The sequence below is a fragment of the Ochotona curzoniae genome, unplaced genomic scaffold (genome assembly GCF_017591425.1).
Source record: "Ochotona curzoniae isolate NIBS_2020 unplaced genomic scaffold, NIBS_Ocur_1.0 contig_2754, whole genome shotgun sequence".
In the NCBI taxonomy this organism is placed as follows: domain Eukaryota; kingdom Metazoa; phylum Chordata; class Mammalia; order Lagomorpha; family Ochotonidae; genus Ochotona; species Ochotona curzoniae.
The window spans coordinates 25,053,366-25,077,324 of record NW_024465582.1 but is presented as its reverse complement, the minus strand read 5'-3'; the positions used below and the strand labels follow the sequence as shown (position 1 = coordinate 25,077,324).

The 23,959-nt window shown below is 42.4% G+C and overlaps 1 pseudogene; it reads left to right on the top strand.

Annotated features, from left to right (window-relative positions):
- The window catches only part of LOC121154391, a 38,125-nt pseudogene extending 21,264 nt beyond the window's left edge, over window positions 1-16,861 (top strand).
- Window positions 16,862-23,959: the final 7,098 nt, after the last annotated feature.

Genomic DNA, 23,959 nt, shown 5'->3' with positions numbered 1-23,959 from the left:
GGGACTTGAACTCATACAGGATGCCAGTATCATAGGAAGTGACTTAACCCACTTGTGCCACAAAAGCAGCTCCTACTTTGCTTATCTGAATGGGTGGGAACCCATCCTTCTGGTGGCTAAAGATCAAAGCATGGCACCATCCCTTCCACCCTTCCTTCTTCCACATCTCACCACATCAAGTTCATAGACACTGTTGGCCTGACATTCAGTGGACACAGAGGATGACCCATTTCCCACCACCTGGCTGATTTTCAGCCACTCTTATTTGTCTCCAGGAATGTGGTAATTTCCACTGTTCCCACTCAGGGTTTCCCACATCCCACATTCTGGCTATGACACAGAACTGAGCCAGACCAGGTCACACCTCCGGCAAAGGTCCACTTTGATTTCCCCCTGCACTCAAGGAAAAGCCCGCCCCAGTTCTTGCCATGGTGTCCCAGGCTGAGGTGAGCTGCACATCTAGGGTTGACTCTTTAACTCTTCATCTTACTTGTTCTCTCACCTTAGGGCTGTCTCCTCTGCCTGGAGTTACTGCTAGACACTTACATATTTTCTAGACAGTCACACGTGCACAGGTTTCTCCTTTATCGTCGTTCAGCCTTTCTGCCAACAAGTCTTCTATTCAGCTTTCTCCTATTCTGGATCTTCCTCATCTTGCTTTACTTTTGACATTTTTTTCCCCACCATGCTGTGACTTTGCTACACTGCTATGTGACTTATTTCTTTAATACGCCTGTTTTTTCTTCTTTGTGTCTGTTCTTTCCTACTGGAATGTAGGCTGCAAAAGAAATTGGTTCTTTGATGGGACGAACTGGTGATGAACTGTCAAATGAAGGTGTTTAGGCAATGTAATCAAAGCTTATGATTTTTTAAAGATTTATCTAGTTTTATTTGAAAGGCAGATTTACAGAGAGGAAGAGCGATGAAGAGAGGTCTTTCCATTCACTGATTTACTCCCCAAATGGCCTCAATGGCTGAAGCTAAGCTAAGCTGATCTGAAGCCAGGAGCTTCGTCCAAGGGCCCAAAGACTTGTTTTAAAGGGAAGTGGAGCAGTCAGGACACAAGCTAGTGCTTGGCATTGCAAGGGGGAGGATTAGCCTGTTGAGCCACTGCACTGGCCCCAGTGTAAGCAGATTTTAAATGCAATTGCAAAAACGGAATGTTATCCAGATACAATTATAGATGAAAGCTACGAAAGCATCAAAATAGTAAAGGCCATAGGAGCCCCAAATTGATTGCCTTCAAGATATAGGGGGAAATAACAATAACAAAAAGTAGGGTTCCCCGCTCCCCTTAACTACTTAAAAGCTGATGAAATCACTTGCTCCCCATAGCCATGGACAGAAACCCTTGAATCATTCCTCCTGAGTAGGTTCTGTGTTATCTGAGGTTTCATCGGGAGTATTTAGCACACACCTGACACACAAAAGATGCTTAGTAGCTATCAATTCTTATTGCTACACTTCATCTGAATGCATATGCCCTTTAAACTATTATTTTGGGTAAGTAATCATAATTATTATTTAAAAAAATGAAAACTTCATAAACCTATAAATTAAGCGAGTTCTGTAACATGCCTTATATTTTGTCTGGCATTTAATGTTGTATGTCTTTTGGATTAAGACATTTCATGCTTTAGAAACTGCTGAGTTGGTTTAGTTTTTAAATCTTGGTGCAAGGGACTGAGATGCCACAGCTCTCCATGTACCCGGCTGGAATAGATCCTTAAAACCTTACGGGGCTGCTCTTTTTAAGGTGTGGGCCAATTCTGTCACTGAGATTACCAGTGGGGACCTTCGTGCAGAAGATGGGGACTCCTGGCCGCAAGACCTGACCTATTGGGCTACTCCACCCAGCAACGGGCATTTGGCTCTCAAGTTTTTTCCCGACCAAAGCATCCAGAACTTTACCCAGGCTTAAATCAATGCTGGCCAATTGGTGTTTGTTCACACTGGTATGTCACAGAGAAAAAAACCATAGAGCTAAAAACACGTGTCAACCAGCGGTTCATGTGGTAGTCATGCCTGATACAACCAACAGAAAACCCTAGGCCATCTACCAACTTCCCAAACTTGGTAGTTTTTTAACACAAGTGTTGTGTCTCAGGTTAGTAGTAGTGACTAACTAACTGCCAAGTCTTTGGTGGTTTTGTTATGTTTTCATGAAAGGTTTGCTTCCCCCAAAAAACTTCCCCAAGAGCATTTTCCCTACCACCCGCTAACATCGCTTCTCTGTCATTCTCCTTCTGTCACTTTACGACCCAACTTAGTATAGGCTGACTTTCCTGTGACCTGTCTTCCCTGCTTGGGAAAAAGCACCTTAGAAGGACAGAATTTATTTGGTTCACCCTTGTGTCTGGAACCTGTCTAGGACTTAGTAAATGCTTAATAAATAAAAATATGTTGACACAATGAAATAGTATTGAGTAGCTGTAACATACCAGGTCATGTTTCAGATGTTGGGGGACATATTACTGAACAAACTTTTGTCAGAGTCTGAATACACAAATGGATAAATGACAACAGTATAGTTCTGCGAGATCCTGCACTGGGAGGCATTTTTTTTCTTTCTCCTGTCCATCAGTAAATCAGTAGAGCCCAACAGTCCCTGGAAATCTGCAGTCGGTGGCTTGGCTTTGTTTCCAGGCTGCTATGTCAGCACACAAAGGGGAAGCAGGCCTCTCCCAGCCTGCAGTGGGATTGGGAGGGAACCCGGCCTGGGAGGGCATGATCAGGAAGCTAAGCGTCATATTTTTTTCAGTTATTTTTAAATGCCTTCTTTGAAATCATAGTAGAGAATATGCAGAAAATGAAAGGGGAACATCCTCTCCCTTCTGAAGCAGGAGTGACCTGATTGTACAGTGACTGCAGCGAATCTGAAGATCATTTGCTTTGTGGATGTTTTCCTCCAGTGTTCTCTGCTGCAGCTCTGACCCCTGGTTTGATTAGAACAGGTCCTAAATCTCACCCCCGTATGTATCAGAACCTTATTACTAGCCTGCACGGTATAGCCTACTTATGTGCATTTGCATTTTTAAAGTGTGTGCAGATGTGCTAATTAATAAAATAGCACTCCTTTCAAGATACTGAGTTGAAAGGGTGTTTGGGCCAATTATATGTGAGTTTCAATAGTAGAAAGTAAAAATCCAAGTGGAGACCTGGAAATTTTTCTTGTTTGTTTTTACAAAAGAATGTTCATATTTTCCAAATATCTAAACTTATACCATCAACCATGCCAGGGAATCAGTGGCTGACCACTCATGATATTCCAGGAGGTACAGTCACCTCATGCATTTCTCTTCACCCTCAGAAATCCTGGGAGCCACCAGGAGGAACGACCCCAGGTTTTTGACATGTAGAAGCCGAGGCTCTGAGAAATGGAGTCAACTTGACCCCTAGGCTGAGCTGTCCCCATCAGCTGCCATTGTGGACAGGCAGAGCAGGTTGAGGAACTGGAGGTACTGTTTGCCATAAAGGATTAAATCAGAAGTTAGCTCTCTGAGCTGATTTATTTATCAACTCCCAGGTCAATATTTGCTCTTGGCGAGTGAGAGAAAATAATTTGTCCCAGGGAAGCAGGAAGTGGAGCTAAAGGCAAGCTCAGCATGCCTTTTCATTTTCTAAATGGACATGGAGGTAAGCTAATAACCCTCCTTGTGGCTGGAGCCCAGCTGCAGATGAACTAGTGGCCGAAACCAGCTGGTTCTCCCTTGATGCATCTGTCGATCATTGGCCACAAAGCCTCAGTTCTAATGAGGCTCTTTTAGTATTTTATATTTTCAAAGTGCTCTGCCATTAGTGTAATTCGCTATTCCACATAACAACCTATGAAGATTGGGAAGATCAAGATGTGTGAGGCCAAGTGATTTATTTAAGGTCACCACTTCTGAAAGTGCTGCCAGGAAACACTGGAGATTATACAATGGAAAAACATAGGTCAAGCCTGTTTTTGTGTTTCCACCTTTATCTTTGGTAATAATTTGTCAGGGCACACCCATTATGATATTCTTTATTTGTTTTAATTCCTTTTGATTACATTTCCATTTTGTTTCCGGATTCATAAAATATTGCAAGTGCCTAATGACAGACTACATTCTCTCCTTAATTTCATGTTTCATTAAATACGATGTTCAAAGCGTTCCTTCTAGAAAAACAAGCAAATGAAAAGTAACATTTGCTTTTGGAGCACTGTTCTGAATTAAGAGGACTCGGATTTCTCTCTCTCTCTCTCTAATGATGGCTTTGGAGTATAGCAGGAGATGTTTGACAGTCTGTAAACTGTGGTTTTTTTTTCTTTTGTTTGTTTTTGTGAGGAAGGAATCAAAAATTTTGCTTAGATAATAAGGACATGAGGCACTATTACACCATCAACCTACCCTTTATTAGATCCTGCTATTGAGGGGATACACGCGCATAATTGCAGGGTCTGACTATGCCTCTTTTGTTCCTTAGCAATGTCCCTGAAGGTAACCAAGATGCACTTCTACCGCTTGTGTGATGCAAAGAGCTGGGGGGCTCTGCATTTACCACTTGGATGGGCATTTTCAAAGCGTACTGGGCATGTGAATCCTGGCACTCAGTTTGCCAATCCTGCTCAGGGTTTGGACAGTCAGATTGGTAAAGTCCTCCAGGGATTGGATCCATCAGGGCTATGTGTCAATTGCAGCTCTGCAGTAAGTTAATTTAAACCCTCACTGATATCCCTAGTCCCTGGACAGAGGTGTGGGAGCAGAATTCCGTCATTGCAGAAATTTAACAAGAACAAATGTGATCTTTCCAGCTTTGTAAAATTCAGTCAGCTTAAGAAGAATGAATAATGACAAATTCAGGTACCTATTTGGGGACCAGGTATTATAAACTTCCTCCCACACTTTTACTGAATATTTTTTTACTTATTTATTTGGAAGAAATGACAGAGAGAAAGGTCTCCCATCTGCTAGTTTACTCTCCAAATGACCTCAATGGCTGGAGTTGAGCTTGTCCAAAATTAGGAGCCAGGAGCTTCTCTGGGTCTCCCACATGGGTGCAGGGTCCATAGGACTTGGGCCATCCTTGTCTACTCTCCCAACCCATAAGCAAGGAGCTGGATGAGAAGTGGAACAGCCAGGACACGAACTAGCACCCATATGGGATTCTGGTGCTTAAACGGGGAGGTTTGGTCAGCTGAGCCATCTCATAAGACCCTTCCTCCCACTTTTGGTTCTCAGTATTATCAAATCACCATTACCAGTATTTCAGAAGTCATTACATCACGTGTATGTCTGTATGCATTACAGTCATGCATTATTTTACTGGTATAATTGGTTACAAAATAATGAAACACAAGTCATGATTCTATTTGAAAATCCTCTTAACTTTTCCTGGAGATTACATCTTGGCTTTGTTTTATTGTGCCACAGGATGGGGAAGACCTGCATTTGGGACCTTCGTGGATGCTGTTCTAGCTTTGTGTCTTTGGCAATAACTGAATTGATGAGCTCTGTGACTATGTGAGTGGACCTCAATATGCTCACGGAAAAAAATGGCATTCACATTTAATTCCATTTGTCTACAAACATTTTAAGCCCCATCATTTAGCACATACTCAAGCTGAGAGGGTGCAGGTGAGAAAGAGGGTAAAAATGGATCGCTTTTGCAGAACTAAATTGACCGGAACATAATTTCTTTTGAAGGAGCAATGCCAGGAAGCTTCAGTTTTCAAGTTACCGATGGTTTGAACTTGGCAACAGAGGACTGCGTGTCTTCCCAGGTAAGGTTCTAACTCAAGCAAGGGCTTGCATTTCAGTGTTTTCCTGTTTATCAAGAAAATTCTTTCTTACTGCTACCAAGGAGCATCTTTCACAGTGTAATGATTCCAACAGCATTGCAGAAGTACCCAAAGAATTTTTTTCTCTGCAGTGAGGCTGGGACTTTCCTCAGCCTGCCTCTAATTTCCCTCCCCTCTACTTCAATATAGCGTGTGCTGGCCAGGGACAGCCAGCAGGAGTCTCTGGTGCTGCCTTTTGTGACCCAGGTGTGTTTTTTCCCTACTATCTCCTTAGACTCCTTGAAGAAACAAGGAGAACCATACTATGCAATGATTTCCCATTTTATTTTCTTAATTTTGTCACTTATTTATTTACTTGAAAGCCAGAATTGGAGAGAAAGAGGGATGTGGGATATTTTCCATCTACTGGTTTACTCCCCCAGAAGGCTGGGCTGGGCTGGGCCAGTCTGATGCCAGGAGCCTGGAACTCCCTCCAGGACTCACACATAGGAATGGGGCGCAAGCACTTGGGCCATCTTCTGTGGCTTTCCCAGGTGCATTAGCAGGGAACTGGATGGGAAGTGGAGCAGCTAGGACATGCTTTTAGAGTTGGGATGGATCTGTTGGGTCCCCTGGTCCCGTTGATTATGGTACTTTCTGGTATGCCTCAGTATGGTGAGCACTCTGTTCCTAATCCTGTGCTCGCATCAAGCTGCAACCCTCCCTTATTGGTAGTCAGTGTTCCAGGGCTGGCTCTCTCTATTTTAATATAAAGCACAAGTTGATCATGAGAACATGGCCACCATGGCAGCTGTATACTTGGTTCACTTCTCAATGAAGGCAATAAGAGATTTGATCTCCAGAACACAGCCACTGTCCAAAACATGTTAGGTTAAGTGTGAGGGCGATAGCCTGGGCAAACAGCACAGCTGTTTGAGTTTCAGAGGAGGGGAGCCTCCCTGAGACTGGAATGGCTGGAGAGAGTTTATTGGCCGGAACAGACCTTGAGCTATGCCAGTAAAAATGGTCTGTATTTGGGCAGGGGGGATGGCGATGAGGAGGGGTGAGGCTACCAGGAAGGGCAGTGTGGCCATGGAAGTGAAGGCCACGAAAGAGGGTTGTGTTTGGAAGGTGAGGAGTAATTTATTGAATGGTTAATCACATTATTTCTTTACTTGAACATCTTTTACCCTTTAAGCTCAAAGTAGGATGACATCGGTGATACAGTGTTAGGTTTAAAAATACTTCTGAGTCAGTGTGACTTACATTTGACCATCAGGAAAATTTCTTAACCTCTCTGAGCTTCAGTATCTGTTCTTAGTGGTGGGGAAGGAAACGCATATTTCTTAGTGTTGTGATATCTGAAAGCACAGGCAGGGACTGTGTCTGTGTCATTTTAGGGTACGCATTTCCTGCTATTTGTGGAGGTTTTTTCTTTCACATGTTAAGCAGTCGATGATGTGGAAGAGTGGAGGGGACCTCACAGCATAAGAGTGGATGCTAATAGCAGGAAGCCTGAAACAGAGCAGAGCTGAGACTTTAACCCAGGCACTTGTATAAGAACTGTAAACATCCCAACCAGTGTCTTACCCACTACACCCAGTTATGGCGGTCTCCCCATGGGCCATGTAGTTCAAGTACCTAGGCCTTTGTGTTGGCTATTTTCTTGACATGGAGTAGTTTCATTTCTAGTGTGTAGCTCTGAGACCATGCTGAATTATAGTCTCTTAGAATTTTCTGTTTGCTCCATACTTTGGATTTCTAGAGCTCTTTCAAATACTCTTATGCTTTTCTAACTCTGTTGCAATTATTTGTATCCACATTACTACTTGCCCATGTGGGTTTAATATTCTTGAAGGCATCAGTTATAACTTATTTGGGTTTTTTTGTGTTTTTCTATTCATAATAGATGCTTAACTATGTACAAGACCTTCTTGACTGAGTGACTAAAGCTCCTTCATTTAAAATATGGATTTGGTTGGAAAATCATGAAGACAGTATTCTTTGCTCATGTTGTCTTTTCTATCAAATAATTAAAATTCTGATTTTGATAAATTTTAGCAATGTAAACACAATGAAAAAGAATGTTATCTAGAAAGCTTGGTTGGTTGACTCAAGTTTATGAACAATTTATCAAGTACCTGCTCAAAGGTTCCAGGAGAGTCTAATGCTTAACACTGTTTAGCAAAGACTTCAACTGGAGAGATGAACTCAGAATCTGGGCCAGGTGAATGATGCACTTATGTACTTATGTTACACTTGCCATCCTACAAGGTTGGGTGTGCTGCCCAAATCAGTGAACAGAAAATGGGTGTGTCCTCTGACCTTGGACTCCTCCAGTATGGTCTATGGGCCTTCTAGTCCATAAGCTGATAAGAAAGGAAAGCAAGAAGGAGTGTTTAGAAAGTTAGAAATTTTTATAGCAACTTGACATCTCTGACATGGTTATTACATTTTATAAAATTATTGGTCTACAGTAGAGAAGGGAGGAACACTTTATCACAGAGCATTTAAGAAGCACTGCTTTCCTCCAGCTGTCCATAAGCCTCTTTAGCCCTAGATCACAAATGAGGTCACCTCAGCCAGCCCATGTCACAGGTTCTTCCCTGTGGACTTGCATGGACCTTCATTCTCTACAATGTTCCTCTGAGGATTCTGAAAAGATGTGTCACATTTGCTGAAACGTCACCCTGCCCACCTCAGGTATCATCTGATGGACATTCCACTGAGGATCAGCAGGGACCATCAGGCCGGGATAGCTCCATGGCATTAGGGACAGATTACACCTGCTGTGTCCTCAGTGCTGTACAATCTTCCCACATTTTCACATCCAACAAACCAAGGCAGGGGCCATTCACACCCTACAATCTCCTTCTTTCTCTAAGGACCATAAAGCACCTAGGCCAGGGCTGGGATTGAGGGGTATGGTCAAAAACTGGTTTCTATGGGGCCACAGTAAAGCAGCAGACCCATGAATAGACATCCCAGGGATCCTTAGATCCTCCAAATCTGCTTTCATGGTAGAGCTACCAACCATTCCCCATTTATCACCAGGTGTTCCCAAAGCATTCCCAGAGGGCTCGATCAAGAGTATTTCATTTGAATGTTTTCTGGTGCTTTAGACCTAAGATGAACATTTTCATCTTCCCGTAGGATCCACCAAGCCCCTTTCTTTTCAAGATCTGAGAGCTGTGACCAACGATGCAGATAGTGCAGGAAACAGAACTGTGACTTTTACGGTCATCAGTTTACCTACACACAGGAGGCTGCTGAGAATGAACTCCGATAACCTCATGGAGGATGCTTCCATTTTTACGCAGCATCTGGTGAGTCTCAGGGTCATGCTACTGAGCAGGGCAGGCCTCTCATTTGTCTTCCTGCTGTTAGCCAGAGTGGACATGCCCCTTTGCCCAGGCCATCACTCATTTCTGTTGTGTGGGGCCTACAACCAGCACATGGCAGGGCACACAAGATGAGATGAGATGTGATTGTCAGAAAACACTGAGCAGATGTGAGCTCTGTGTCTAAAAGATGCAAACTAAAGAATGACAAAGAAATCTCAAGCATAATTGTGGGAGTCAGTGCTGCAGGGTCTGGCTGTGTATGCATTCATAATCAGCACGTGAAACTATATTAGCTAATTAATATAGTATAGTTATATGTACCTGTATATATGTAAATGTACATGTACATTCAGTCTGCAACCAGAGACATCTGTTTCAGTCTTCAGTGGTGTTTTGCCACCACCATCTTTACATAGCTTATTTAGATGCATTAACATTTATTTTTGGCATTCTAGCCAGGAATCTGACTGACGAGACGTGTTCTTTTCACGTGATTTCATTTTCTAGAAGTCTGTTTCCAAATAGACTACGTGAATATAACCATTTCTCTTGTTTTCCATTCAACTTCTTTTTTCAAGTCTGAAGCTGTGTATGTGGATCTGAAAGTTGACTTGGCTGTGGCCTTAGATGGCTCAGAAATTTAAAAAAATCTGAAGTCAAGTTCAGAGGAAATCACGAGAGTAAATTGTGTGTCTGCCATTAACCTTTGAGCCATTTCTCTGCAGTGTGATGTGGCAGGATTGAATTTGGCTTTTGCTTAACAATCGTCTTTGGGCTGCATTTCAGGGAACGGTCATGCGGCCAGAAAACTGAAGAGAGGAAGTACAGATTCTGTAGTTCACAGATGACTCCAGCCAAAAGGAAAAAAAGGGGGGATTCACATGAAAACTACATTGTGTGGGGAGTTGAGATGTACCCACCGGGCTCAAAACATACCCAGAGTCAGGCTGAATACTGACTAGAGTGGTATCACACAGAGATGTCACACAGATTCCTTAGCTCCAACTCTAAGTTCTTTTTTCTTTACATTATTTTTGATTGCAAATATATAATAGCTTTAAATCAAGGGGAAGTAGCCTTCCTTTCTGCCAAGGGCCATCTGGATATTTATAACATCATTCACTGGCTGTACAAAATTATCAACTTAAAACCTAGCCTGCTATCCCTGCACTGAATTTCAAGTCTCTGCTTGTAGTTGCCCTGGCAGGGCTGGACCAGATGATTTTGCGGGGCCTTGTGTGGGCAGCCAGTGGACATTCCTTACCAGTGACTTAGATCAAAATGGTCTCAGTGAACTTTGGTGGATAGAGTTGCCAGGATTCATCAAGTTATGGTAACAAACTCCCAACCTCAGGGACTTGAAGTTGCCATTTGTTACTGGAGTTGTACCTAAGCTGTAGTTTGGCTGTGGTTTTACTTCTTGCAGCTTATCATATCATATCTATATATATATATATATATATATGCAAATGTGCATATGATTCTTGCAGAATCATAGGATGACTCTTAAGGCTCGTGTTCAGCAGTACCATGCAGCATGTGTGCTCACATTTCATTGACCAAAGAAACTTTTACAAGTGAGTTCAATGATGCCAATGGGGGTGGGGAGGTATAATCTTCCAGGGAGGAGGCATACAATATGTGGAGCAATAGTACAGTCTACTCCAATGGGCTAACATGGTCCTCTGAATGTTGCTTCTGATTTTGAAAATCAGGAATGGGCCCAGTTTCATCTGAAAGCAAGCTACCTGTAGAAGATAAAACATTGGATAATTAACCAATAACTCTTGGATAATTATTGGGACCAGATTTTCAATTGTCCATTTCCCTAATTAGGAACTTAGGTTTCCTAAAATGCCCTTTCCATATGTTATTAAGGAGATTCATTCCTGAGATTGAACCCAGCCCTACTTTGTTTCACTTGGAACCTGGGCACTCTCTCCAAGCCTTGGCACCCTAGGGTCCTCAGATCTCTTTAGACAATCTTGCTTCTTCTGCACATCTGCTCTCTGCAGCCATGGTGGTACCTGTCCTGGAGGGAAGGAGGGAGGACACAGAGAGAGCAGCGTTCCTTGGAGCTCATCTTTCTGGAGGGCAGGTCCTTGGTACCTCTGCATGTTCAGTTTCAGGATTTTTTTTTTAAATTATGATTAAGGTTTTACTTTTTCAGATTGTCTGGGTTTTTGTCGTTTCCTTTCCACACGAGTATCTACTCAGCATAGAGGTATTTGTTGTCAGTTTGCTTTCCCTTTCTATGCTGGCTAACCTCCTTCCTGTCCACAGACTTGAAGCCTGGGCAAAGACATTCTGTCAAGGAGAACAAGGCAAGTGGATTCCAAATTTCCATCTCTCTCTCTCCCTCTCCCTTTTCGCCGCTGACCATGAGATAATGAAATAAAGTGAGTTATAGAAAGTGTCTTGCCAGGAATTTATATTTAGGGATCAGTAGAAGTTAGGTGCTGTTTATGGACTTTTATTAAATAAATGGTAAGAAATACCCTGAATTGCCTTATTGTTATTGCCTCATGACTTTATGTATACATATTTTAATTAAATTTTAAAAGGCAATTTAAAGTAATTTATTTGTTCTTTAAGCAAATATTTGTTGAAATATCTAGTATAGAGTGGTGAAGAAATATTTATTTACCAAAGAATTAGAAATAAGCTTCTGTAATATATACCAAAATTCCAGCCTACAAATCTCTCCATTTTTGTGGGAAAATATTTATTTTATTAGACATGTTTCTTATTACTTAGTATTTTCATGTCATGATTCACTCTGGGATAAAAAGAAAAAAAAAGAAGAAGAAGAAGAAACTGCACCAAAATCCATAGCTATACCCAGGAAAAAACTGGTCAATGAGGACTTGGTGCTTTCTTGAAACAGCCAGATAGGTCCAGGTCCTACATTTTTTTTTTAATATAGAGAGAAATGTTCTATTTGCTGGTTCACTCTGCAGATGATCACAATGGCCAGAGCTAAGCCAATCCAAAGACAGAGGCCTCCTTCAGGTCTCTCTCCTACGTGGCTGCAGAGGTCCAAGGCTTTGAACCATCCTCTGCTGCCCTCCCAGTCTATAAGCAAAGAGCTGGATTGTAAATGGAGGAGCTAACACCCACATTGGGGGCCAATGCTGCTACGCCACGGTGCCAGATCCCAATCTTGGACCTTTAGCTGGAGAGGCTAACCCCATCTTGCATGCACAAAAGACTCCATTCACTGATGTCTGCTTTCAAGGCATAACTGGTCTTTCATAGGCCTCTTTGCAGTGCTTTACTTCGAGCTGAGCACTTTTAGCAAACTGCTGCCTAGTCTTACAATGTAGGTATTCAAGATTCATCTGGTGAAATTCTCTCACACTCTCCAATATCAGATTAGTCAATCATGTACTTACACTCCATTTCTTTGTAGAATTGACCCTCTAACAGACCCGCACTCCTCAAAGCTCCTGCAGTGCAAAGCGGTGTTGTTGCTCTTCCTTAGGTCCTTGCCTCTGAAGAGAAGCCATCCAATATTATTTGGTTTGCAATCAGATTCAAGAAGAAATACATAATATAGCCTGTGAAATATTCTTACCCCATGGCCTGGTTTAGTAACCTTGTGGCTAAAGTTTTTGCCTTGCACGTGCCACCAGGATCCCATATTGGCGCTGGTTCTAATCCCAGCAACACTGCTTCTAGTCCAGCTCCCTGCTTGTGGCCTGGGGAAGCAGTCAAGGATGGCCCAATGGGACCCTGCACCTGTGTGGGAGACTCGTAAGAATCTCCTGTCTGCTAGCTTCGGATTGGCAAAGTTCCATCTATCTGTTGTGGCCACTTGGGGAGTGAATCAGCAGGTAGAAGATCTTCCTGTCTCTCCTCCTCTCTGTATATCTGACTTTACAATAAAAATAAAATAAATCTTTAAAAACACTGGAAGTATTCAAATCAGCCAAACATAGAATGTAGGAAAGTCTATAAGACAAGCAACCCGATTTTTTCAACAAATAAATCACAAGATTAAACCTAGAGAAGGACATGTCATAGATGAAGGGACACCTATGAGAAGAAGAAATGAGGTATGTAGACTTTCCAGGATCTTGACTCAACAAAGCAATTGCTTAAAAAAAGGGGAGGGAGACATGTAGTGTATCATGACAGAAATTTGAATAGATATGTATTTGCTAATTTTAACTAATTACTTAAAATGTTTAGCTGTGATAGCAGTATTATGATTATATTTTCACAAAAATCATCTTTTACCAGTACATATTGAATAAATTTCAGTTGAAATGATAAGTTTCAGTCTGTGATTTGATTCAAAATAATCTAAGCAGTGAGTAGGAGTACATATGAAATGAGACTGGTTGTAAGTTGATAACAGTTGAAACTGACTAGTAAGCAAAAATTTCTCATAAACTTTTTCTAATCTAAATACCTTAGGGCATTCATCATCTCAAAACTAATGTGCTTTTCTATTGCTACTGACTAGCTCATCTTTGTGGTAGACTCTCAGAGGTTTAAAAAAGAAGTTCCCAGAGAGGCAGATATGAGCAGCAACAAGTAGAGTAAACCCTGCAAAGATGGGTATATCCTCCAGGTGGGAAATACGTTCCTCCTCATATCATCCTAGGGGCTAATGTTTCTTCTCGTCTGGCAGGTCAACAAAGGGCAGATGTTGTATCAGCATGTGGATCGTGAGGACACAGCCTGGAATGCACAAGACTCTTTTACATTCACAGTGTCCTCTGTACCAGCAGTGCTAGGCCCAGAGGAGTTCCGTGTTACCATTTCATATGAAATTAATGAGCCCAGTCGGCAGAGCCATCTGCTTGCAAATACAGGTAGTGCTTCCATGACATTGCCAGTGACTTATCCAGAATGTAGGGACCCTTTATAAATAAATATTTTCTTATTTGATTGTCAGTGCCTTGATATGAACTTTTGCCATGAAATACGCACAATTATAGAAAACATCTCATTGCATTTCTTCTTTTTCTGGACTTCCATTTCCTTTGACAAGTTTCATAGTTGTGTTGGGTGGCGACTCTGCTTGAAGAATTTTGTTTATGCTTTTTGGTAGGGGTTTCATGGAGTCCTTGCTTGAAAACGCTTGACAGAAAAAGAAAATGGCAAGGATGACAAGTTCTTGAAAGGAAAGGGATATCGAACACTACACTTGTTTCCATGGCAAAATACTCCAATGGCAGATGAGTTAAGAAATTACCATAAGTTAAATTATTTATTTATTTAACTTATGGGGGAGGGGAAGAAGGAGAGAGTGAGAACATGAGGTTGATCAAGCTTCCATTCTTGGGTTTATCTCCCAAATGTCTGCAAAAGCAGAACTGGGCCAGGTGAAGAGGCCTCCTATGTGGATCATAGGAGCTCCACCACCATGACCCACTGCCCCTCAGGATGCACATTTAGAAGAAGCTGGAATCAGGGGCAGAACCTGGAACTCAAATCCAGGCATTGTAATGTGGGATACAGCTGTCCTAGTGGATATCTTAACCACTGGGTCAATTGCCCACCCTTGAAATGAATGGTTTATAAGCAAATCTAAAATTTCAATCACTTCTCTGAAATGGTGACTTAATGGTGTGTTTGCATTTAAACTTTACTTCATTTTTTATGACTTGAGTGGCATAGCTAATTCAAGTACGAGAGCAATCAAATTGTTTAGAACAAACTATCTAGACAAACAGAGATGAGAGAAAATCCTAAGGAAATGCCACTTTGTTCTTTGTGTTTTAACAGGAACTACTGTGAAGGAGAGAGGTAAAATCTTCATGACCAGTCCAAGTTAGATGCTTCCAACCTTTTGTTTAAATTGTCCAAACCTCAGCATTCTTCCTATTAAATCTGGTTCCAGATTACATCGCTTCCACACCATGAAACCATTGTGATTGGAGAAAGAAACATTTACCCAAGAAAAACCCAACATATAGTGAACACATTTGGAATCACATACCTTCACAATGACTCTGAATCTCTGGTTGATGATTTCACCTTTGCTGTTTGGCCAAACCAAAAGAACAAGTCCACTACGAAGCCAGAGGTCGACTTTATTGAAGAGCTGTTTAACGTCACAATCTCTCCTGTGAATGACCAGAATTAAAGACAAAAGGGCTTCAGCTGAAAGGTCTGCAGGGCAGTACGTTGGGTATGGGCCCTGAACACCTGAAATTGAAAGATCTTGACAATTCTCCAGATGAGATCAGATACAGTCATCCGTAATCCTTCCAATTGCTTTTTGGCTGTGGCTCACCACCCAGATTCACCTGTTTACCACTTTACACAAGCTGATATCAATAACTCTCAGGTGTGGTTCATCCAAGATGGAAGCCCATCCTCCGGAGTATTCTACTTCAGTGTAACTGATGGTGAACATCGTACTCTTTGTAAGTTTTTCCACTTGGATGTCATTTCCATTTCCAACATCCTTATCAACCTCACTGATCTATTTCTCCCACAAGGTCACACAAGTGTCCCCATTACCAATACTCACTTGTCAGCAATGACCAATGGAAGAAGCACCCAGATGACTTATAGGATAACACAGCCCCTCCAACTCCAATATGGGCACTTGCTGATTGAAAACCAGATAGTCACCAGCTTTGGACAGGAGGATTTGGATTCAGGAAAACTGTCTTACCATATGACAAATCTCACTGCCACCAAGGACCAGCTGAAGTTTTCACTGTTTACATTAGAAAGCAACTTCACTGGACAAACATTGGGCATCAAAGTGCAGCCTTTACCGCAGGCGACATCCCACCTGACAACTGCCAACAAAATGGCTCATCAACTGAGAAGAAAGGACCTTGATGCCAGCGGCTCGCTAACATGATGAACAGTGTTCCAAGATTTGAAGTGACAGAGTCCCCTGCCCATGGAAGACTGGTATGGAGGGTGGCTCACAGTGCTGTAATGGAAGATGCTACTCTATTCACTCAGAGGGACATTGACCAAGGGCTTTTGGTTCTTGATCCACATGCTAATCTAACAGATGTCACTATGCTGAATGATTCCTTTACTTTCTTACTTAGGGCAGACCATGTACAGCCAGCAATGGGTTATTTCCCATTCACCATTGTGCCACCTGACCCCTTACTCTTGCAAACTTTTACACCTGATGTTCCTTTAATAGTCACTGAAGATAGCCTTGTGACCTCAGTTCTTTCCCAGGGAAACTCCATGATTTCCTTAGGTCCAATGGCACAGAAAGACTCTCTGGAGAAGCCAACTCACACTAGATGGCCGGGGATCAACAGAGCCTGGGGATCAACAGAGTGATGAAGAGCTCCATGCACATGGCAAGGCTTCTCCCACCAGGGTCGGTTGGCCACCAGCTGCCACCAGAGGCAGCCATGGAACATCCACTCAGCCAAGAGAGAGTAGTTACCCTCTGATGGTCATCATACCCTTGGTATTCTTCCTGCTGACCGTGACTGTGTTAGCCTTGTGTGTCTGGCTACTTGTCCAGAAGACAGACAAGGCAAAACCCCTTATCCCACCCCAGCCCAGGGGGGAACTCACAACTCCAAGGCATAGTTCAGAAAGGAGCAGCACTGTCCCCACTGTTACAGTGACTCCCCTTCTAAAAAGCTCCAGCAGTCCTCCAGCCAGTGTGTTTAGAGCCCCCTACTGTGTGCAAATGCCTTCTGCAATGACTGAGCCAGTGGAAAAATGTGCTTCTTGACAGACATGGCTAAACTTGAACCCAGACATGGTCAAACTCTGCCAACAAACCAACCCAGCACTGAAACATAACCAGTATTGGGTCTAGGCTGTGGATTCTTGTTACTTATTGACCAACTCTGTGTACAAGGTACAAAGATGGGCATTGCGATATAATAACAAAGAAATGTTGGTTGACTCAACCAAGAAAAGCCTGGCCTTGTTGATCATTCAGTGCTTAGTCATAGTCCCTTGGTCAACTGGTGGTTTATTATGACTTCTGTATACCACTCATGAGACCTCCATGGTGGGTTCTGTGTGTCCCCTTCTGGACCTGACTTTCTCAGTAATGCATCAGCTCTTGTCAGTATTTAAATCCTTTACCAAGGTGCTACAGCTCATGTTGGCCCCTCTGAAAGCAGCGGCATTAACTGGAGACATAAAGTTGGAAGAGGAAGGCTTTGAATATTTTTTGTTGAGGATTTATTCTCTCCCAGTGAGTCAGCAGGAAATGCAAGAGCTATTTCAGCTTGTAGGGGAGGTGATTTATCAAATCAGTGATTTTGTTTATGTCATGTTTTTCTGTGATGTTTTCCTCTTTACAGTGTCCAAACTTAATTTCCGAATGCCGGAAATGTCAAGATGTTCCCGATAGTGGAACAGTCTGGCCCCCTCTGAAGGTGTACACTGACTATGTTTTTTTTTTTCTTAATATTTATTTATTTGAAAGTTAGAATTGCAGAAAGAGAGGGAAAAAGAGAGAGAGGGAGAGAGAAGAGAGATCCATCAGTTCATTTCCCAGAAGGCTGCAATGACCAAGACTGACCCTAAAACTTCTTCCAGGTCTCCCATGTGGGTCATAGGGGCCCAAGCAGTTGGGCCACATTCAGGTACCTTCCAAGGCCATTCGTAGGGAGCTGGATCAGAAGTGGGGCAGCCAGGACACAAATCAGAACTGGCATTGCAGGTGGTGGTTTTACACTGCTGTGCAACAACTTCTGTCTACATTATATCTCATGAAGAGTTTTTGTTTATTTTGATATGTAAACTCAAGTCTAGAAATGTTATAAGTATTAGAAATAGAAATATAATTTGTTAAATGCTTTTAGATGTCTCAATTTGGTTTAACATTTTTTCCCCTCTATTTTATTTTTTAATTTTACGGTACAGTTCCATAGGCTCTGGGATTTCCCTTACCCTCTCCCCAGGTTCCTTCCCCCCAACTTCTTTCCTCATATTATTATAGTAGTATAGTCCTTCATAAACAGGCATAAGTCCATCATTCTGTTATTTAAGTGTATCCTGACATTTTGGGTACAGACAATGGCAGATGGACCAGTATGCTATTGTCAAGATATATCCAACAGTTTCCCTGGGAGTCCATCTAGGATTTGGAAGCAGAGATGCATACTGCATCATATCTTCACATCTGGATATGATGATCTCTACTACATAGTTACTATTCATTCCCTTAAATGAGAAACCATAAAACAAACCCAACAACATGAATAAAGGTAAAATTATTATAGCACCATGGAATTAACTTTACAATGAATTGATAAAATGACAAATTTGCATTTGAAATATCTGAGCCCACCATTGGTCCACTGAAGCTCCAGTTTCTATAGCTATAAAAAGGAGCTCCTAGCACTTGCATTCGGATAGAATGGACATTAGCCAGTCACAGAGAAAATATTTTTAAGTTTCATGGATCACCTGTGAGGCAACTTCAAAAGTTTGTGAAAATGGAATTAAAAGATAAGTTTATTACTTTGTTGCAGAACATTTTGAGGTCTGTGCACATGAGGGATATCCAAACATTTCATGAAACTATGTATTATGAAAAACTAGATAAGGACTTTAAAAATTTTAACCAAAATTAGCTTATTTTTAAATTCCATTTTCTGTGACTCTTCTGAAGGACCCTGCTATAGTCTGTGTTGTATAATCTTTTCTAACGACTTTTTTTTTTTAACATGTAAAAACTTCTTAGCTCGTAGATTTGGCCCATAAACCATAATTGGCTAATCAATGATTTAGGCAGCAAAAGTGTTTAATTATCTCAATTAATGGGTGTTCTAGAGGAGGGCATCTTATGACTGGCTTATCAGTTTATTAACATCATCAAGGGGCCCAGCACAATGGCTCAGTGGCTAAATCCTCACCTTGTATGTGCCAGGATCCCATGTGGGTGCTGGTTCGTGTCCTGGCTGCTTCATTTCCCATCCAGCTCCCTGATTGTGGCCTGGGAAAGCAGTAGAGGATGACCTAAAGCCTTAGGACCCTGCGCTCAAATGGGAGGCCCAGAAGAGGTTCCTGGCTCCTTGCTTTGGATCAGCTCAGATTCATCTGTAACCACTTGGGAGGTGCAAACTAGTGGATGGAGGATCTTTGTCTCTCCTTCTGTCTGTAAATCTGCCTTAAAAAAAAATTTTTTTTTTAAAGAACATCATCAAGAACTGAAACTCTGTGATTCTGTCTGCTTTCCCATTGCTTAGTTGTTAGCATCTCATTCTTTGAGTTATTCCTGTGATTATAATATGACTGCTGAACCTACAAGCAATACAATCACATTCAAAGTTCAAAATCACAGTGGATTTTTTTTGAAAGGAACTCTTGCTTTATTATTTTTAATTTTTATTTTTGTCATTTTGTATCTCTTTGTCCAGAACGGGGCAACAAGATTTCCATCCCCTAAGCAGCCACTAGCAAAAAGAAATGGGATTATCCTGGCTGACAATCTCTCCTGGGCTTGAGAGAGGAATCAACCATGTGAGCACTCAGTGGGTCAGCCCACTGTGTAATTAGAACAGGATTAGGGAATAGCAATTAAATAGGCAATGAAGGGTGTCTACTAAAATGTTCTTCAAGGATTGAGATACTAGGAAAAGAATTTGAGCTTTCAAATTGGTATCTTCTTCATTATCTCCTTTTTATATATTCATGGTTTTCTCAAAGCCCGAGATCAGTGTTGCTCAACAACATTAGTGTGGATTTGGGGTAGCGTGAGCTATGAAAGGGAGTGTGAGAGGAGACAGTCCTGCCTGTCTCCAAGGTACATTTGGCAATAGCTGGGGATAGTTACCAAACAGTGCACCAGGCAGCACAACACACAAAGGCTTGTTCAGCCCCGCGTGTTAGAGGTGCTGAGATGGGGGCACCATGCCTTAAGCCATCATTCCCTGGATACTTGAAGAAGAATTACTAAACTCAGTATCATGTCTAGACAAAAGCCATTTCTGTGAGTAGAATGTGGCCAGGAGCAAGGCTGAAATCTCATAGTAATTTGTAACTTTCGTTGACTAATGGTACACATGAAAATCTTTTCAAATTTAAAAGGATTATGAAAACCAAACAAAATTTGACTGAAGTTTCATTTCTTCCTATTCTTTGTCTAAGCAAAAGAGTTTGCCTATGTTAACAGGTGGGACACATCAGGAGAAAAAAATGAGGTAGGATATTTACAAAAGTAAAGATGAGGTCAAAGTGTCCCCAAAAGTCTGACGTCTCGAATATATTCCTAACTGGAAAAAAAAATAAACTTTTTGTTCACTCCCTCTCCTTTCTTTTTCTCCCAACCCACTTTGAACTGCTCTTAGTGAGGCAGTTTTCATGATTTGCAGAATAAATGGGAGCATAGCATATTTGGGTCTGCTGGCAGCCACCCATGGCTTAGGTCCTTGGATCCAATACCATGGGCAGCTGTTGCCTGCCATTCCTGGCTGTGGAGAACTGTTGCCAAAGAAAACTGTACTCTTCTTCCAAAAGTGCTTCTTTCCAGCCTCTCTGGATTTCTGAATCACATGCAGCCCCTTTCAAGTGCTTTTGCTGTAGGGGGAGACATGAGCGCCTTAACCCATAGTCGGTTTGCTCATTATGCCACTTGGATTTATTCTCAGTCCTAGTCCAACACAGGCATTGAGAAGGGACAGAAGGAGTGTGTGCTGGGTTTCCACACAAAAGGGAAAGGCAAAGGAGCATCTGTTCCTCCAGTAAGTGAGTTCTGCTCTCACTCAAAGGCAAGAAGGATGTCCGTTCTTTGTGAAAGAGCCACATGTCCTTGGTTCAGTGAGCATGTTGGCTTCTGCCTAGGATTACCAGCGTGGCCAAGCAAGAAAAGTGTGCTTTCCCCTCCCCATCTTCCTGGTAGCTTTGCAATGCCAAGCAAATAAAATCAGTGTCGGTATTGGAAGAAGACACACCCAGACAGTTCAGAATAATTACTCATATCATTGCTTCTGAGTGTCTCTGGTAGAGCAGGAGGGTCAGTGTCAAATCCAGATGCAAAAGCTCTGTGAGTCAGCAAGGAATTTGTATGGAGTTTGCAAAGCTTTTTTCCAGAGGCTCTGGGATAGTCTACCAACTTGCAGATGGATTCCATTAAAAGGAAACAATGCCTACCATTTGGTGCTGGCTCAAATAAAGCATCACATAAAGTGTTTGGCAAAACCCTTGTTAGGATTGAAAATTGAAGCTTTGGAAATTGAAAAGTTAGTTTGAATGCCTTCTCCCATATGCTATAACTAGGACTGAATACTTTCAACTCTTTGTCATAATGAATTTACTGCTTCTTAACAAATGACTGGTAAATTATTAAGTGCCTTTCAGGGATTTATTTTAGTAGGGTAATTGATTTTTGCTTTAGAGAAGATATACTCTGTAGCTGGCTTGGGAGGAAAGTCTCTAATTTTTCCATTTCCCACAAAGATTTTTTCCTATCAAGAAGAGTGAGGGAAATTGGACTATTTAGTGGTCCTTTCTCAAACACCTGTGAGCATTTTTTTCAAGTTATTTTAGGTGGGATGGGGGTGAGCAGAGCTTCCCTTTCCCTTTGATTCTAGGATATTTTCAGTCCATTTGGGCTATACTAATTGCTGCAAAGGGATTTTCTTACCTAGGCTTCTAACACACTTAAAAGAACCACCACATGAAATTACAGAGTTTCATTTTCTACACAAAGCAGAACATTATTGATGGTGGAATTCCAAGAGAGTGACTAAGGAGCAAATTAGGTGGTTTTAGGAGGGGAACTTGCAAATACTCCAGTTCCAGTGGCCTCAGGGTCCTTTGTTTAGATGTAGACTTGGAGAGGAAAATGAATGAAGGAGTGAGTTACACAAGAGGCAGATTCAGATTCACAGAAGCAGAAGGAGTTGACTCCTCCCTGGAACTACCAGGAGCCTCTGGGTCAGCCCTTCCCCATGGTATCCTGAGGGGAGGGAGGAACAGTTCAGAACCACAGCCTGTAGGGCATCTCAGAGCATCCTTAAGCTTGGACTCAGTCCTTCAGTGTGCAGGCTCCATGTCCTGCACTCCTGAATCTCCTACTCACAGTCTTTGCTTCGGATGAAATCTAAGCTAGGACCACAGCTCACATCTTCCCTGTGTCATGCTTGCTATGGGCCCTGTGGTGGGAGGTCCCTTGCTTCATGGTTCTTCACAGTGACACTCTAAGCAGCTTTGCTCCTAAAATAACATCAGAGATCAAGTATTCATATGGGTTCTTCTAGATGGCACACATTGCTTTCCAGCAGCCATCTCCATTCTCTAATATTTTGTAGTTTCTACCTAAAATTTATTTGAAGCATTGCTGGGGAAGTATTTCAGGGCACTCAATGGCCTCTCCATTTCCTCTGCAGTGGCTGCCATAATCTACTTTATCATACGGCTTAAGAGAGGTGGACTAAGCAAATGGTTTGCTTCTCTGGGCCTCAGTTCTCAAGTCTTTGTTTTCCTGCATCACTCTCCTCCATAAAGTTGCACTATGGGCCTGTGGGAGATCCAGAGGCCCTAGCACTAAGACTATCATAAAGATGAGTGTGGCTGTGCATCCCACAGGGTTGCAACAGGAAACTCAAGAAGGCACACCCAGGCTGGGTTATTGAGAAGCAGTTAGTGCTTGACTCTGTAGTGACGTGGACAGGATTCAGGAAAAACAAGCAGGGTTTATTCCCAGGGCTAACAACAGCAGGGAACCATTAGTACCTTTTAGTTGGATAGGGCAAGAGCAAGGATGGTTCCTAGAACTTGTGTGGGCTGTGGGAACAAATGGCAACCATGGCCTTCAGTGGGCAGCCAACCTTGGAGAGCAGAAGTGTGGGGCCCGTGGGAACCAATCCTCCTATCTTGCCCTCCTCCTTTCTTTCTTTCCCTTTCCTGCCTGGGCCTTCCATTGACTGATCCAACCAGAATGCCCAGGCTGAGCTGCATGCAATTCAATGCATACAGAGCAGCTTCCTGGAGCTAACAGCAAGCTGGAAGATGGACAGGACAGTGTATAAGACAGACAGCTGGCCTGGGTTGAGCCAGTCTCAAGGCCCGCTTTGCTGATTGAGTGAGCATACCACCTCCTCATTTTCTCCTCCTTGAGATTGCCCTAAAGTTCTTTTGATGCCACAGACAAAGGAGCAGCTCAGAGGTTTGCAAACGGAGGAACCTGTTTTGGCTTGCATTTTATACACACTACAGTAGGAAAAAACTTGAATATTTGTTCATGTTTTTCTTGGGCTTCCTCCCAGCTCTGGCAGCCAGAACTCTATCTTGTGGCCCCTCCATCCTGACCCCTGGTGGCCCTGCTTCTAGAAAGAGGGATCTGCTAACCAGCTCCCCACATGAGCACAGGAAAGCCCCCGTTAATTTGGGGGCAATGGAAAAAGCAGCCTCAAATTGCTTTCTGAGTAAACGAGGTTTACATTCTTCCTGGAAAGAGTTTTCTTCTCTGAGGCTGCTATTGCCACAGTCAATTGAAGACTGGGAAGCTGCTTCCAGAAATTCCCTCCTATGCTTTGGGATATAATTGAAAACAACTGTTGTGCTTCTACTAAAACATGCAGGGAGTTGAAACCAGCATTGGCCACTGAGCTGGGAGTGGGTGGGAAAGGAATGATTTGGGTGAGGGGATGAGAAATTAGGGGTGAGGCTGAGGAAAGGTGAGAAGAAAGGAAAATAGTTTAAAGTTTCGATATAGAAGGAGTTTTCATCACACTTTCTCTAATGGTAAAATAGGTTGTAGACCAGAAAATCTGGGTGATTTTTTAGAGTGACAACATTTTCTCAGATCCAAACAGTAATGGAGTTAGTTCAGAGCAAGACTGAAATGTAGGGTATTCCAAGAGTAAAACAGCTAGAGAAAAACATTGCCATCTCAATTTGTTTATGATTTATGTATTGAGGATGAGAAATCTTCCATCCACCATTCCACTCTCTA